This window comes from Enhydra lutris, unplaced genomic scaffold (genome assembly GCF_002288905.1).
Source record: "Enhydra lutris kenyoni isolate GAN:26980312 unplaced genomic scaffold, ASM228890v2 scaffoldscaffold4, whole genome shotgun sequence".
Classification (NCBI taxonomy): Eukaryota; Metazoa; Chordata; class Mammalia; order Carnivora; family Mustelidae; genus Enhydra; species Enhydra lutris.
The window spans coordinates 13,193,345-13,209,685 of record NW_019154088.1 but is presented as its reverse complement, the minus strand read 5'-3'; the positions used below and the strand labels follow the sequence as shown (position 1 = coordinate 13,209,685).

The 16,341-nt window shown below is 42.5% G+C and overlaps 1 long non-coding RNA gene and 1 pseudogene across 1 annotated transcript; one reads left to right on the top strand and one right to left on the bottom strand.

Moving 5' to 3' along the window:
* Positions 1–5,633: 5,633 nt before the first annotated feature.
* LOC111161329 lies at positions 5,634–10,723 on the bottom strand. Its single transcript, XR_002641527.1, has 2 exons — positions 10,632–10,723; positions 5,634–5,820 (listed from the first exon to the last, which is right to left on the bottom strand). It is a non-coding gene; the product is annotated as an uncharacterized LOC111161329 (long non-coding RNA).
* A 2,577-nt stretch (positions 10,724–13,300) lies between these two features.
* Positions 13,301–14,905, top strand: LOC111159725 (annotated as a pseudogene).
* Positions 14,906–16,341: the final 1,436 nt, after the last annotated feature.

Genomic DNA, 16,341 nt, shown 5'->3' with positions numbered 1-16,341 from the left:
ATAGCAGATTGTTGATGAATCTTCTGCTCCCTCAAATTAACTTTCTGTCTTTAAATATAACAAGAGATACAAGTAGGTATTACTCTTTAAGGACTCCAATAGAGCCGAATATAAATTAAAAGTTCAATTTTTCATCTTCTAGAGCCCAAGGAAGTTACTGAGAAGTCAGTTATTTCCTCTTTTATGCTTCAGTGAGGACCTGGCAGATATTTCTATCATAGCTTTTATCACACCACATTATTTCTTTCATTGTATTACAAATGTTTTTCACATCTCTTCTCCACTAGCTGTGAGGTTCTTGGAGGAAAGGACTATCTTGTACATTTTTGTTCAAAGATTTTATTTATTTATTTGACAGATGGAGATCACAAGTAGGCAGGGAAGCAGGCAGAAAGAGAGGAGGAAGCAGGCTCCCTGCTGAGCAGAGAGCCCCATGTGGGGCTCGATCCCAGAACTCTGGGATCATGCCCTGAGCCGAAGGCAGAGGCTTAACCCACTGAGCCACCCAGGTGCCCCTACCTTGTACATTTTTTAACTACACAGGCCTACCACACTATGAAAATTTAATAAATACCAAGTAAATGAGCAGATGAATGGGCCATGAATTAATGAATGGCCCATGCCTAGCAAAGCACTGCACCTACTCTCTTCTGGTTGGAGAAAAGAACAACTGTTGTCTCTGTGGCTTGGCCTTGTTCAGAGGAAAGGCAGAGAAAAATTCATTCTCTAAAGGCTCTTTTCTCAGCAGGGAAGCCAAGTGGTATGGGTGACTACTGTCCCTATCCTGTCACGCCACCCTGGCAGCCCTTCTGCCCTCCCTTTAGAGAGTCAGTGATAATGGCAGAGCCATATCTGGGGCCCTATGCCTTCTATGTGCCACTCCACAGGAAAAGGGAATATGCCCTTTAGGATCTTTTTGCCTGCTGACAGCTAAGAGAGTCAGGGAAGGGCCCAGATCAAATGCTACCTTGATTAATGTCTCCCATACAGCGACAGTTACCATGTTAGAGCAGCCTGTGAATAGTCCCTGGATAGTGAAGTGGAAAAAGATTGTCTCAAAGTCAGAAACCCCCTGGCATAATACTGTGAAACTGAACTATGAAACTGGAGGTGGAAGAAGAAAACTTCATGTTTTACTTCTAAAGTACTGTGTATTAACAAATGTCTAGAACTGTTTATAAATAAGTCTGGCAGAATAGCCTGCTGCCCCTAACCATGAATACCCGGTAAGTAGGGCCCAACCTTGCCTACTAGCCTCAGCTCCCAACCCAGCCAGGGACTACTGGATGGGACACTAGGACAGCAGGACCTGCAGACAAAGATCTGTGCCTTCTGGAGAGCTTTGGTGGTTCTAAGTATCCATGAGGCTGTCAGAAAGGCCCAAGGAGGCCAGTAGGGAAGAAACACAGGGAGTTCATGTGCATTTGTGCAGGTGCCGGCTGCTGCTGCTCCCTGTTTTTGCTGCAGGGAAGCTACTCTTCTAGTGACAGACACTGAGCTAATGATGTCATTGAAACCTATTTTACTCTGTTAACACTCCCTGGGACAGTCATCACAGTACACAGATTTTAATATCAAATCAGTGGGACCTAATTAAAGTAGCTAAGGAAGGGACCTAAAAGTTTAATCCTTTGTAACAATTTTAGGTTCTTGGAGAGGAGTTTGTTTCTCCTGGCAGGTGTACTTAATATTTACAGGAGGCATGAATTCACTGCGGACCGGATGATAGAAAAGACCAGTCCTTGCTGAAACTTGGGTGGGACTTCTCTACTCTGTCTCTCTTAACCCCAAACTTGGGTGGGACTTCTCTACTCTGTCTCTCTTAACCCCTTTCTTGAATAGTTCCATTTCAGTTTGTGGTTGATGAAATGCAGATATGTCCCAGCTCGAGATTTTTTTTTTTAAGATTTTTTTTTTTTGACAGAGAGAGATCACAAGTAGGCAGAGAGGCAGACAAAGAGAGAGAGGGGAGGAAGCAGGCTCCCTGCAGAGCAGAGAGCCCAACGCGGGGCTCGATCTCAGGACCCCGGGACCATGACCCGAGCCGAAGGCAGAGGCTTCAACCCACTGAGCCACCCAGGCACCCCCCAGCTCGAGATATTTGGCTTTCATTCTCTGCTGTAACCTCAGTGAACAGCAGGAAATGATAAATATGCATTGCCAAATTATCTCACTGTGAGGCTAACTTGGTTTAAAGCTAGATCAGTCCTCAAGTGAATACATTTGAATGTCAACCTCTCCTAATCCCATATCCACTCTTGTCGCATGAGCTTCTACTTTTCCAAAAGGATAACTGAAAGCTAAATCCAGACTTGCATCGCTGTCCCCCTGGAGTCCTATCGTTGTCACCTTCAAACAAACACCATCTCCTAGGAGTTGCCGCAGCTCAAAGGCTTGCACAGCTCTGCTGGCTGTACTAAAATGAAACTGCTAGACATCTGAGGGCAGAAGAGCACATGTGCACTACCAACATCCTCAGACCAAGGTTCCTTCATCCTTTTTCTTATATACTTCAAAAAATACACTTCTATTTTGAGAGGAAAATCAGCAGGTGGAATTATTTATTTATTTACCTCCATGTATTTATTTAATATCTTATTTCTTTTTGTTTGAGAGAGAAAGTGAGAGAAAGAGCATGAGCAGAGGGGGGAGAGCAGAGAGAGAGAGAGCCTGATGCGGGCTCAATGAGGGGCTTAAAGTGATGCTCAATCCCAGAACCCTAGCGTCATGACCTGAGCCAAAGGCAGATGTTTAACGACAGAGCCACCTAGGCTCCTCCTCCTCCCCACCTCCTCCATATTTTTCCTTCAACTTTCAAACTCCATCTTTGGCCTTCACTGGGATCATGCTGAATCCTTAATAATCTTTCTCTGGAGGCTTTCTTCCAGAGCCTTTGGGGCTCCTTAGCAACTACAGAATAAACCTAAATTTCATACCACGGGACAGAGTGCTCTATTCATGATGTGGCCTTAATCTTCTTTTCATTACCTCTCACTGCTTCCCACAGCCACATACAATAGTCAGCCGAGTTATTCATGTCTGTATGCTCTGTGGCAGCTCACTTCAACTTCTGCTCTTACATCCTGTTGCGTTCCTGTTCTTGCCTAAGAGTATACCTTGATTGCCTGTGATGTGTGAAGCACCTAGTACTGTGCCTGGACCATAGCTATTATTTAATGCCAGGTGTCATTTTTTTTTTTTTATTTTTAAAATTTTGTATTGACATATAATGTATTATTTGCTTCAGGGGTACAGGTCTGTGAATCAACAGGCTTACACATTTCACAACACTCACCATAGCACATATCCTCCCCAGTGTCCATAACCCAGCCATCCTATCCCTATGCCCCCACTCCCCAGCAACCCTCAGTTTGTTTCCTGAGATTAAGAGTCTCTTATGGTTTGTTTCCCTCCTGATCTTGCTTCAGCTCTTTTTTTTACATTCAATTAATATTTATTAATAGTTATTGTGCCCCTGACTGTCCACACAAAAGACTTTTATTTTTGTTTCATTTTGTTTTAAAGTATCATTTTTTATTTTCCTTTCTTCAGTTCTTATTTAAATTCCAGTTAGTTAACATATTAGCTTCAGGTGTAGAATTTAGTGATTCATCATTTACATACTACACCCAGTGTTCGTCACTACAAGTGTCCTCCTTAACCCATAAGGCATTGAATCTATCCTCCCGCCCACCTCTCCTCCAGTAACTCTCAGTTTGTTCTCTATAGTTAAGAGTCTGTTTCCTAGTTTGCCTTGCTCTTTTTTCCCCATATGTTCAACTGTTTTGTCCCTTAAATTCCACATATCAGTGAAATCATATGGTTTTTGTCTTTCTCTCACTGATTTATTTCTTGCTTCAATTCTTAAAAGAGGTAATATTATAAGTCATGCTGCCACTAAAATATTTGATCCCTATCTACTGCTTATACTCCAAATCCCTATCAAATTTTTCTCCCTGATGAGCTGGGCTAGACAATGAAGTAATAAAAGTCAGTGTTCCCAAACATATGTATGAGTGTGCTTGTGGGGGCTGAGGGGGATTGACTAGAAGAGGGAATAAGGGAACTTTCTGGAATGATGGAATTGTTCTATATTTTGATTGGGGTGTTGGTCATTATGACTACACACACACACACACACACACACACACACACACACACACACATATATCCAAACTCATCTAATTATACACTTAAAAATCAGTTCATTTTGCTGTCTATAAAATTCATTTTGATTTTCTGAAAAAGTCAGAATCCCCTCTATTTTTTCCCCCTAAAGCAGAGTCAAAAACTCAAATGTCTACATGAGCTTTGCAGGTAAGGGAAATGTGTAGTGAGCTAGGGAGAATACAATAGAGAGAGTTGAGGGCTGCTGACAAACTAGAGAGAGTCTTTACCCTGATCACATAGGCAATATGTGCAAAAGCAGACTCTGCATTTAATAGGCACCTCAGATGTTTGAATCATTAGCCAGTTTTCTGATACACTGTGCTATGTCACAGAGCAATTAATAGTCTCCAAAGTAGGACACATAAGATGATGTACTGAAAGGTAAAAAGGTAATATTTGGAAATTGCTTTCAATTTTTTCATTTTCATGTTCTTTTTCTTCCCCTTTTTATTTTAGAATATACAAAGGAACCCACAGAAGGGAGTACACCACATTTATCTTTTCTTTAAAAGATTTTCTTTATTTAAGACAGAGAGCAAGCAGGAGCAAGAGAGAGCACGAGTGCACGTGCACCTGAGCAGGGGGGTGGTGGCAAAAGCAGGCTCCCCGCTGAGCAGAAAGCCCAGGACTCTGGGATCATGACCTGAGCCTAAGACAGCCAGTTCATCAACTGAGCCACCCAGGCACCTCCTACCACATTCATCTTGCATAGCCTGTGCCAAGTCAAGCAACAAAAGCCTGGGGTGTAGGACATTTCAGAGACTGCAGTATGTAGACAGATACGACACAGGGATGGGCACCATTCCATTGGCACCACTGAGCCTCCATGTTGGAGAGCAGCACTGCTATAGCCACAGAAAGGAAGGAACAAACTTTACTGCCCATTTCATTCTGAGGGAAAAGGAGAGAGGACTGTAGAAATTCCATCCTCTCCAGTTCTGAAGTGCAGGCTGAATTATGAGTGCTATATGAATTGCCTCTGCAAAAGAAGAAAAAGCATGTGTTTGGCTGGAGGTGGAGCATAGGTTCCGAGGAGGTCTCCTTAAGGCCTGTGAGTAACTCTGGAGCAGCTGGGATGGTGATGCAGTGATGTGTTTGTTCACAGAGAGGCATGCTGGCTTGTTGATTAGCTGACCAGGGTAGTGGAGGCAGACACATCTGTAAAGCCAGGGTGTTGGCATCTCCTCTCTGGCCTGACAGGTCAGAGAGCACAGAACAACCCTAGATTCCCACATGCCTAGGCAACTCCTCAGACTAGCTCAAAGGCCAGTAGGAGTCCAGGGGACATGGTGCCTGCCCATATACCCACCTGAACCCTGCTGATTGGAGATGATACCAGAAAGACTGACTAACTTCCTTCTACTCCAGTGGAATCAGGAAATCCAGAGAAACCCAGAGACAGCACCCTGCCTGGTCCTTTGATTAAAATAAAGTTTCCATTGTTCTAAATAAGACCTCGTATATGGTTGCTTAAACAGGAATAACGTTTATTTATCTCTCAAGTAAAAGTCCAAATTTGTATGGTGGCTCTGACTTGCAAAGTTGTCAGTCTTCCTGGTTCCTTCCATCCACTTGCTCCACTATCTCTATGATGTTGCCCTTGTTTATGTGAGTCAAAATGCCCATGTGTTGTCATTTAAAAATTGATTCCTATGAGAAAAAAAGGAAAATTTGCTTTGAGAACAACCACAAGTCTCTGGCACATTGTGACAACTAAAGTCCAGCCCTAAAGTAGGAAACTAAAGGAACCAAAAAGTAGTCTCACAGTGTGTGAGAAATGAATTTTTATATACTCCAGAGAACAATTTTTTTTTAAGATTTTATTTATTTATTTGACAGAGAGAGATCACAAGTAGGCAGAGAAGCAGGCAGAGAGAGAGAGAGAGGGAAGCAGGCTCCCCGCAGAGCAGAGAGCCTGATGCGGGACTCAATCCCAGGACCCCGAGATCATGACCTGAGCCGAAGGCAGCGGCTCAACCCACTGAGCCACCCAGGCGCCCCAGAGAACAATTTTTTAAAGCAGCCTTTTCTTTTTTTCTTTTTAAAGATTTTATTTATTTATTTGGCAGACAGAGATCACAAGTAGGCGGAGAGGCAGGCAGAGAGAGAGGGGGAAGCAGGCTCCCCACGGAGCAGAGAGCCCAATGCAGGGCTCGATCCCAGGACCCTGAGATCATACCCTGAGCCGAAGGCAGAGGCTTTAACCCACTGAGCCACCCAGGTGCCCCTAAAGCAGCCTTTTCGAGTCCATTATACTGCATGCCAGCAACCCATAGTTTCTGCATGAGGCATGTTTCCATGCTAAGGGTTCTATCTGTCCTGAATGACACAGCACAGCTCATATATAAATGCAGTGGCACTGATAGCAGTTGAGTTTTTTTTATTATATTTAAGGGCAATTTTTATTATATTTAAGGGAAGTGCAGAGGCACTGACTGCAGAAGATGTGGCCACATTCTGTAGAGTAAGTGCGTCACCTACTCAGTTCAATCTCGCAGTACCCATCCATACAAATTCAACACAGGATATAACCAGGTAGTACTTAAAGCTTCTTCCAGGGGATTATGGCAGGTACTGTTGGTCACATCACTGTTTCTCATCAACTCCTCCTTATCACTGTTCACCACAAAGCTGCCAATTTGACCTTGGAGTCACAATGGTTTCCCCCTGGCCACCTCCTTTCTTCAGCAATCACAACAGAGTTGTGGCAAGTTAGGTCAATCAATGTAGGTTCTAGGGATTCACAGGTGAGGTCAGCTATTTCATCACTTTTCCTGAGAGCTATCAGTTCTGCTTCTAAGACCATCTCAGGAATTGGGCCTCCTTCCACAGCTGTAAGGAATTCTTGGGTTTGTCTGGAATTCACCATGCTACCATAGCACATTCTTGTATTCATTATGCTTGTTGGATCCAGTCTTCAGAGAAGTAAGTGAGCTGTGCCAAAGTTTACAGTGAATGTTAAAGTCTCCAGTGTCTCAGACCTGTTGGTCAGTTACTCTCTAACTAAATTCTACATAAGAATTTAGAGCCCAGAGTTTCTGGCATATTTGAACTCTGATTCTAGTTCCTCCTGTCTCCACTTCCACAACCACTGTGTTCCCACATGTGTGGGTAGGTACAGGTTTATGACTTTTAAGAAAATGCAATCTGAATTTTTAACTGAAAAAAAAGAAAAATTAAGTTTTGGTAATATCTAAAGTAAGATTGATAAGTAAAATAATGTAAAATTGATAGATATCCAAAGGAAAAAAATGTGTACTCAAAATATTTTGATAGTTATGCACTTAAACAAAGTTTAAACTTTTGTCTTTCCACATTCCATGTCCTGATGGCAGTGGAAAGGAGAAGCCCAAAGGGCACTTACATGAAGAAAAGCACAAAGTCACTGTGCCGGGACACCTAAGTGGTGCATTCGACTAAGCATTTCAGCTCAGATCATGGTCTGGGGTCATGGCTTTGAGCCCCATGCTCGGTGTGGAATCGGCTTGGAACCTTCTCTCCCTCTCCCTTTGTTCCCCCCCCCCCATTCATTCTCTCTCTCTCTCTCTCTCTCAAATGATAGGTAAAGAAATTTTAAAAAGAAAAAATCACTTCATACCAAGAAAGGGTCACTACTTCATCCAAGATCCAGTGTGAGGATCTCAAGGAAACTTTTTTTTTTAAGAGAGTGAGAGAAGGAGGAGGAGGAGCAGAGAGAAAGATTGAGAGAGTATCTTAAGCAGACTCTACACCCAGCACAGAGCCTGACTCCTGACTGGGGACTCAATCTCAAAAACCCTGAGATCATGATCTGAGCCAAAATCAAGAGGGTCCCTTAATTGACTAAGCCACCCAGGCACCTTGAAAACACTTATTTTTTACAAAGTAAAAATGGAGAGACCAAAAATTCTTTGCACCTTTGGGTTTCTAATAACAAATAAGAAATGACCCATTTAGTCTATGCAGAGGTTCATCTTGCCCAGCATTCCTTTTCTAACAGCTATCAAGAGAAATTTTCTTGAAAAGTTTTATCCCAGATTCTGTTTTATAAAAGAAGGGATGGAGTTCAAGCATTTGCCATAAAGAGACTTGGTTTGGGTCTAGGCTCTGTGACTTTGGGCAAATGATGTAAATAGTTATAGTTCTCAAAACTTCAGCATGTAAGTCTTTTCTAAAAATTATTTTGTAATTTAAAAAATAATGCACCTTCAGTCATCATTAGGGAAATGCAAATTAAAGCCATAATGAGATACAGTTTCACACCCACTGGGATGACTATGATTTAAAAAATAGATAGGGGCGCCTGGGTGGCTCAGTGGGTTGAGCCTCTGCCTTCAGCTCAGGTCATGATCCCAGGGTCCTGGGATGGAGCCCCACATCGGGCTCTCTGCTCCTCGGGGAGCCTGCTTTCCCCTCCCCCTCTGCCTGCCTCTCTGCCTACTTGTGATCTCTCTGTGTCAAATAAATAAAATCTTTGGGGAAAAAATGATCTTTAAAAAATAGCCAATATTGGGGCGCCTGGGTGGCTCAGTGGGTTAAAGCCTCTGCCTTCCGCTCAGGTCATGATCCCAGGGTCCTGGCTCTCTGCTCAGCAGGGAGCCTGCTTCCTCCTCTCTCTCTGCCTGCCTCTCTGCATACTTGTGATCTCTGTCTGTCAAATAAATAAATAAAAATCTAAAAAAAAAATAGACAATATAAAGTGTTGGTGAGGATGCAGAAAAATTGGGATTCTGATATAGTGCTGGTAGGATTGTAAAATGGTGCAGCAGCTTTGGGAAACAGTCTGTCAGTTCCTCAAAGGGTTAAATATAGAGTTACCATATTGATGAAGTTCTAGGACCTAGGTGAGGTTCGGTGGGCTGAGGTCCAGAGCCGATGACCAAGAAAGAATTCTTGAGACATCTTTGGTGCAAAATGGTGGTTTATTAAAGCACGGGGACAGGACCCGTGGGCAGGAAGACCTGCTGCCCTGGGTTGTGAGGGATGGCAGGCTATGTACCCTGTGGTTGGGGGAAGGTGAGGGAAAGAGAGTTTTCAACGGAGCTTTCATATGCTAAAGAGGGCCTACAAGGTGCCGGGATACCGGAGGTCTCGTGGCTTGATCAATGTTGTCTTTTGGCAAGCCATTAACATCAAGATAGTTGGGAGATATCTGTCTTGCAGGATTGTGATCTCTGCAAGTTAACTATTTGTTTCTCGTTTATGGCGGTCAGGGGTGCCTGAGGAATGTTACACATATTACCGAGGGGAGCGGGTGGAGAGGGGGTGCAAGGTGCCAGCTTTTGCTTTGTCCTCAGTCAGCCTCCTGCTCCCTCATCAATATGACCCAGCAACTACACTCTTAGGTGTATACCCAAGAGAATTGAAAACATCTGTCCAATCTGAAAACTTGTACGTGAATGTTGATCACAATATTAATAGCAAAAAAGTGGAAACAACCCAAATGCCCATTAATGAATGGGTAAACAAAATGTTGTGTATCAATACAATGGAATTTTATTCAGCAGTAAAAAAGAATAAAGTACAGATACTTGCTATAATATGTATGATCTTTGAAAACATCGTATTAGGTAGTAGAACCCAATCACGAAAGATCATAAGCTGTATGATTCCATTAATATGAAATGTCAAGAACAGGCAAATCCATAGCAACAGAAAGATGAGTTGTTCCTTAGGCCTGGGGTATTGAGGAGAAATAGGAAGTGATTGCTAATGGGCATAGGGTTTCTTTTTGGAGAATGAAAATGTTCTAAAATTGAGGTGATGTTTGCACAACTCTGAATATACTAAAGCCCACTGAATTGTATTGTTTAAATAGATGAATTGTATGGTTTGTGAATTACATCTCAATAAAGCTTTTACCAAAACAAACACATAAGCTGCCATAGAAATGTTACACAAAACAATGTGACATAATCTGAATTCAGATATTGGCCCTAGAACCTGGTGGGGAAGCGTGGGGTCCTAAAGGAAAATGGAGAGGAGGGCACCCTCACGAAGGCATAATGCCTAGGGCTCCACTGGAAGCGCCAACCTATTACCAAAGCGGTTCTTTTAGACTCCCCCAGACACCTGCTTTTTGCCAGATTACCGCCCTCCAGTATTTGTCTTCTTTGACCGTCCTACTCTTCTTTCTTCGCGCTGTGCCCAGGGAAACAGAACTTTCCGGTCGAGGCTGAGCTGCCCCAAAAAGCAGCACCCACCACGGACTCCATCAGTGACTGCGCTATTTTGTCCTGATCAGCCCAGTCCTGCCCAGAGAACTATCGAGCGAGAATGCGCTGGAAGCGTGGGTTCCCGCGGCGCTCCACTTCCTGGCCTCTCAGCTGCTTCCCTGTAGGATCTGGACAGAGCCTTAGCAAGTCGAAACCAGTTGCCTGGCCACATTGGGCCCGGAAGAAGGACAGATTTGCTACAGGGCGAGGGAGAGCCTGCGGATAGAGAGAAGCGGAGGGAGGGGGCGGCAGGGGACAGGAACTCACCGTGAACTCGCTCAGGCTGGCGGCAGCGCTCAGCGAAAAATAGCCAACGTCATGAAGCGAGGGGTCTCAGTGCAAGTTATCGATGGGACGGCGGAAAGCATTGGGGGTTTCCCTCCTTTTAACCCAACTATTTTAGTTTCTCAACTGACCAATCAAAAAACCCGAGTCCGTGGTGGCTTGTCACCAGTCTCTGGGCGGAAAGCCAAGTTCTAGTTTAGAAAAGGGGAGTTTCCCATCCTTTGTTTCCTCTTTCAGCAGGCGTCTGCTTTCTGAGAAAGAGGAGGCACCGGTTTGTTTATTCTTTCCCCTGATTATTAGCTCAGCAACTCTCTAGAAAAGTGGTTCTCATTCAATAGAGGCAATATGCCTTTCTAAAAGCTTTGGAAATTAACGCCGGCTATTTTTAGTTGTTCCAACTGGCATAGGGGCTGAGGGTCAAGGGCCCCGGCTTCCCACCACCCACCCCACCCCCACCCCACACACATATTCATTCATTTTCTCTCTCTCTCTTTCGATGTATGGAAACCTGCTTATAATCTGGTCTTTACAATCACATGTAAAAATATGTTTTATTTTTCAATTATTTTATTTCTTGAATATGTATTAACTATTTTTTTAAGATTTTATTTATCTATTTGACAGACAGAGATCACAAGTAGGCAGAGAAACAGGCAGAGAGAGAAAGGGGGAAGCAGGCTCCCTGCTGAGCAGAGAGCCCGATGTGGGGCTCAATCCTAGGACCCTGGGATCAAGACCTGAGCTGAAGGCAGAGGCTTAACCCACTGAGCCACCCAGGAGCCCCTGTATTAACTATTTAGTATGCCAGGACTGTTACCAAAGTGGGCCCACTCCTCCATGACTTATGGACAGAGACTACACCAAATAGAGTTGCCTCAGGGGCAACTTTATTTGTACAGACAGGGAGATCATGGGGAATCATTTTCACAGCTGCTATCCAGAACAAAGGAAAGCAGGCTCCTTTTATTAACATTTGGGATATTCAGAAGGGGATTTCAACATTACAATGAGGTTGCGGTAACTGCCACACTTTCTGAATCATCTGGGCAGGCACCTTCCTCAAATATTTCTTTTTCTGTTCCAGCAGTTTGTTAGTTTGTTTCTAAAAGATAAGACTGATAGCTAGACAGAAGCTTCTAAAACCTAGTTCCTACAGGGTAGGCTGGCTAAGCAGAATCCTCTACTTGAGATTTTCTGAGATCAGGGGGTCAGGCAGGTAATAGGACCATATAACTGAATTTTCCAGGAACCCAACTATCAGATAACTAAAAGGAAAATGTGTTTTTGGTTTGTTTTTTGTATTTGGAATTTTTCCTAGAGATATTCACTGTTTAGGAGGAACACATCACAGACAGCAATACTATATCTGATTCTGAGCCATCAATATAGTGCCACTCTGTCTTCAGTGTCATGGCTTACAGAGATCCTAGGCCAGTTGCAAGCATCTGGTACTCCTTCCATGAGCCTCTGAAGCCAGGCCAGGGCATTCACATACTAAATTGCTTAGCCTTCACAATTGGAATTAGTAAAGGGGTACCATTAAAGAATTGTAATAAGGAAGTGTTGGAGAAAATGGGGTGGGGGGGTTGGATTTGATTGGAGTTAAAACTTCTAATCTACAGTGGAGTCCTGGGGCCTGTGTCCATCTCAGTCTGTCATGCCTGAGCTTGAGAACTGACTCCCCGCCCTAAAAATCTAGCAGAGAAGGCTCCCATATACACGTGACCTGCTTATGAAGAAAACTTCATTTTACAGGTAAGAAAACTGAGGCTGGGAAAAATTAAGAGGTTTGAAAGAGGATGAACTGTGTCAGAGGCAGGACCAGAAGCTCCTGAGAATGCAGTTTGTATATTCTCTGATCAAGATCATTCCCAGAAATCCTTCCAGAAGAGAGCAGGATTCCCTTTGGGGAACTGTCCAGAATGAGTGAGGACTTTTACCTAAAGCCCTTCATGAAAAGGAGTGGGAAGCATGGATTGTTTTTTTCACCAGTTAAGTGCTTAAAAGTTTTCCCTTTTATCCCTTTGCTGTGGTTTAGGTCATTTTTACTTGATCTAGGAAGCTATGAAAATAAATAACACTGCAAGTAAAAGCAGTTGCCCAGAGCTGTACATTTCACAGAGCTCTTCTTACCATCTCCTTCTCAGAATAACGCTTGAACAGTGTCTGGCATGGTGTAGATGCTCCATATTTATTGAATAAATGATTGATTGAGTAAGTGAATAAACTTTATGATGTAGGAATAATTATCCCATTTTATGGATATGGTCCAAAGGGTCAAGCCAGTAGTAATGATTTCTCCAGTTTCTTTTGTGGAATTAGGATTCAAACTTAGGTCTGAGTTCAGTGGCATCTATATTTTAATGCTAGCCCCTAGAAATTTGGAACTTTTAATGGAAGTTAGGGACTGCATGTGTTGTGGGCCCTGCAGAGGAAGTTAACAGGAAACTCTCAGTAGCACACTGATGCCCCACCCAGACTCTGTGAGTCCATACCCAGCTTTTTCATATTTTGCTGCTAACAACTAGCACCTGCACATTACCCCCCGCCCTGCAGGTTACCCTAAGGCACTGGAGTGAGCTGGTAGTACCTGGGAATTTCATGTTCATCCCACAACACACTCTGTAACATATAGCCAAAAACAAGCCGATATGAGGTGCCAAAGCCCAGCTCCTTTGCTCCAGGGCAGAACTAACTTTGAGGGGTATTCCTGTGTTTTAGAGCTCCCCTGGGACCAGGCTGAGTGTGTGACTTCTGAAATCACCCCTTCACTTGGCTTCTTCCCATTCCCTCTCTTTCTCCCCCCCCTCCCACCAAGCCCTTATTGATTTCTCCTTGAATGCCTGTTTTTATAAGTCATATACATCCAGATTCTGGCATTGGGGACTGCTTCTGCAGGAGCTCAACCTAACATGCTCCCTGATTCTTCAGATGATGAAAATGACATGCCTGTTTCTAGACAGTCAGGATGCCTAGAAAACCCCTTCAAATAGTACTATGGCCTTGTGTGGCAGCAAGAGTGCTCACTGTTTTTTCTAATGAAGACAGTAAAAAGAGGAAGTGGCCCATGGGGGTTGGGAAGCCTCACATACATTACCGCAGTCTTCAGTTAGGCCTGTGTGCTATAAAGACAGAAATGTCTTCTTTGTGTCAGAGACTTTTTAATCATAGTAAGTGCTTGATACATGACTAAATTTTTTTTTCTCATTTCTATTTACCAGGTTTTCTTTTCCCCCTAAGGTTTACCTTCCTTCTTTTGCTCTCCAAAGTATCAGAATTGGTTTTTTGTTTGTTTGGTTTTTTTTTAATAAGATTTTATTTATTTATTTATTTGACAGACAGAGAGATCACAAGTAGGCAGAGAGGCAGGCAGACAGAGAGAGGAGAAGCAGGCTTCCCCCTGAGCAGAGAGCCCAACTCGGGGCTCGATCCCAGAAACCTGAGATCATGACCCGAGCCCAAGGCAGAGGCTTCAACCCACTGAGCCACCCAGGCGCCCCCAGAATTGTTTTTAATGCATGAATTTTCCAATCAAACTGCTCAGATATCTAGGACCCAGTTAGTTAGTCTTTGGCTAGTCTTTGATTTTTTTCTAAAAGGCTAGAGTCCAAGGAGACAATTTCCCCGTAAAGCTGGGCTGGTGTGCCAGCTCAGAGGTGTGTATCAGCTGCTGTCAAGGTTTGTCTGCTAAACTGTGTCCTCTCTGTGTCCCAGAACAGGGATATCAGCAAGAACGGGGACCTGCTGTGGCCCTCATTCGGGAATGAGTTCAAGTATTTCAAAAGAATGACCACATAACTCCTCGGTAGAAGGTAAACAGAATTTGGTGATTATGGGTAGGAAGACATGGTTCTCTATTCCCAAGAAGAATCTACTTTTAAAAGACATTTAATTTGATTAAATTTAATTAATTTGATTAATTTAGTGCTCAGAGACCTCAAGGAACATCCATAAGAAACTCATTTTCTTGCTGAAAGTCTGGATGATGTCTTAAAATTTTTTGAGCAACCAGAATTAGCAAATAAAGTGGACATGATTAGGATAGTTGGGAGGCAGTTCTGTTTATAAGAAAGCCGTGAACAAGCCAGGCCACCTTAGACTATTTGTGACAAGGATTATGCAGAATTTGAAAGTGACACTTTTTTTTCCAGAAATTGATTCATTCATTCAATCTTTCTAATGTCCAGAAGGAAGAAGGCATTAAGTACAAATTTGAAGTATATGAGAAGAACGATGAATGTGAAGGTATTCTATGATTTATTTCAAGTTGTTTCCCCTCCCCTCCAAACAATTGTATATTTTAGTATTAGAAAAAAAGAGTTTTGTTGACTTTAGTTCAATGGATACTTATTTCTAAGCAATGAGTATTTATTACTTAATCTTAATTAGACTATAGTAAAGATCAATCTTATTTAGACCATATCAGATGCCATTTGAGAAACATTTTTGCTGTAACAGAATGATGCCCATCAAGGGCCAGCACTTGCCTAGGATAGTATATCTACCAAGAGCCAAAGTGAGAAAGTCCCCTGATAGCATGAGTTGAAACCAGAACCTATAGAGATAGGACAAGATAGATGTGTTCAAAGGTCAGAAATGGATTATAAAGAGAAGAGTTAGAACTCAAAAGAAAATTAGATCAAAGTAGGGATTATGAATTTTTTTATGCCATATCACACTTCTGAAAAAAAGTTCTCTTCGTTCAGACAGGGAATCAGTAAGTTGAGAACTCCGGTATATTCCATAGGGATAGTAAAGAGGTCAGTAGGACACTACCTTTGTGAAGGTTAAAAGAGAAGGTTGAGACCTCTAAAAACTCTTTCTGATCTTCAGTGAGATTCCATGGGATGTTGCAATGGCAGATGAATAGGCTGTTCTTTACAAAAAAGAGGAATTTAATAACAAGCATATGGCTAAAGTTAGAAGTTTAAAAGACAATGAACTGGGACACCTGGGTGGCTCAGTTGGTTGGGCTGCTGCCTTCAGCTCAGGTCATGATCCTGGCGTTCTGGGATCAGGTCCCGCATTGGGCTCCTTGCTCAGCAGCAGCCTGCTTCTCCCTCTGCCTCTGCCTACCACTCTGTCTGCCTGTGCTCACTCTGACAAATAAATAAATAAAATCTTAAAAAATAAATAAATAAAAATAAAAATAAAAGGCAATGAACTGAAAATAGATAACGCTAGAAACCAAAATTATGAAGTTGGAAACTAAACTAAATTGCACTGAATTAAAAAATGAAAATTAAAAAGAAAAAAAAGCCTAGAATACAGGGAGAGATAAAGCTATTTTTGCCCCTAAAACCTTAATGGCCATATCACAGACAAAATATTTATTTTATTAAGGAAAGACCTTGAATTTTTCCTCAAGAACTTAGGGTATAAAATAAAGTAAAAAGCAACAGCTCAAAGATATTGGGAGAGTGGTTGTACACAAACACTAGAAAAGACAACAGTTGCCAGTGCCTGTATTGTTTCCATGTATGCCATGTTTTCATTAGGAAAAAAAAAATGTTTTTCTAATGTTTTCATTAGAGTGAAAAAAAAAGTGAGATGTAACAATTATTATTTAATAAAATTTTTAAATAAACATAATAATAATACCAGTGACCATTTCTTATGTTTTATTTCTTCTGACATTATCAAAATATAATTTGAAAAACTGGACATTAAACAAAATAATACTTTCCAAAGC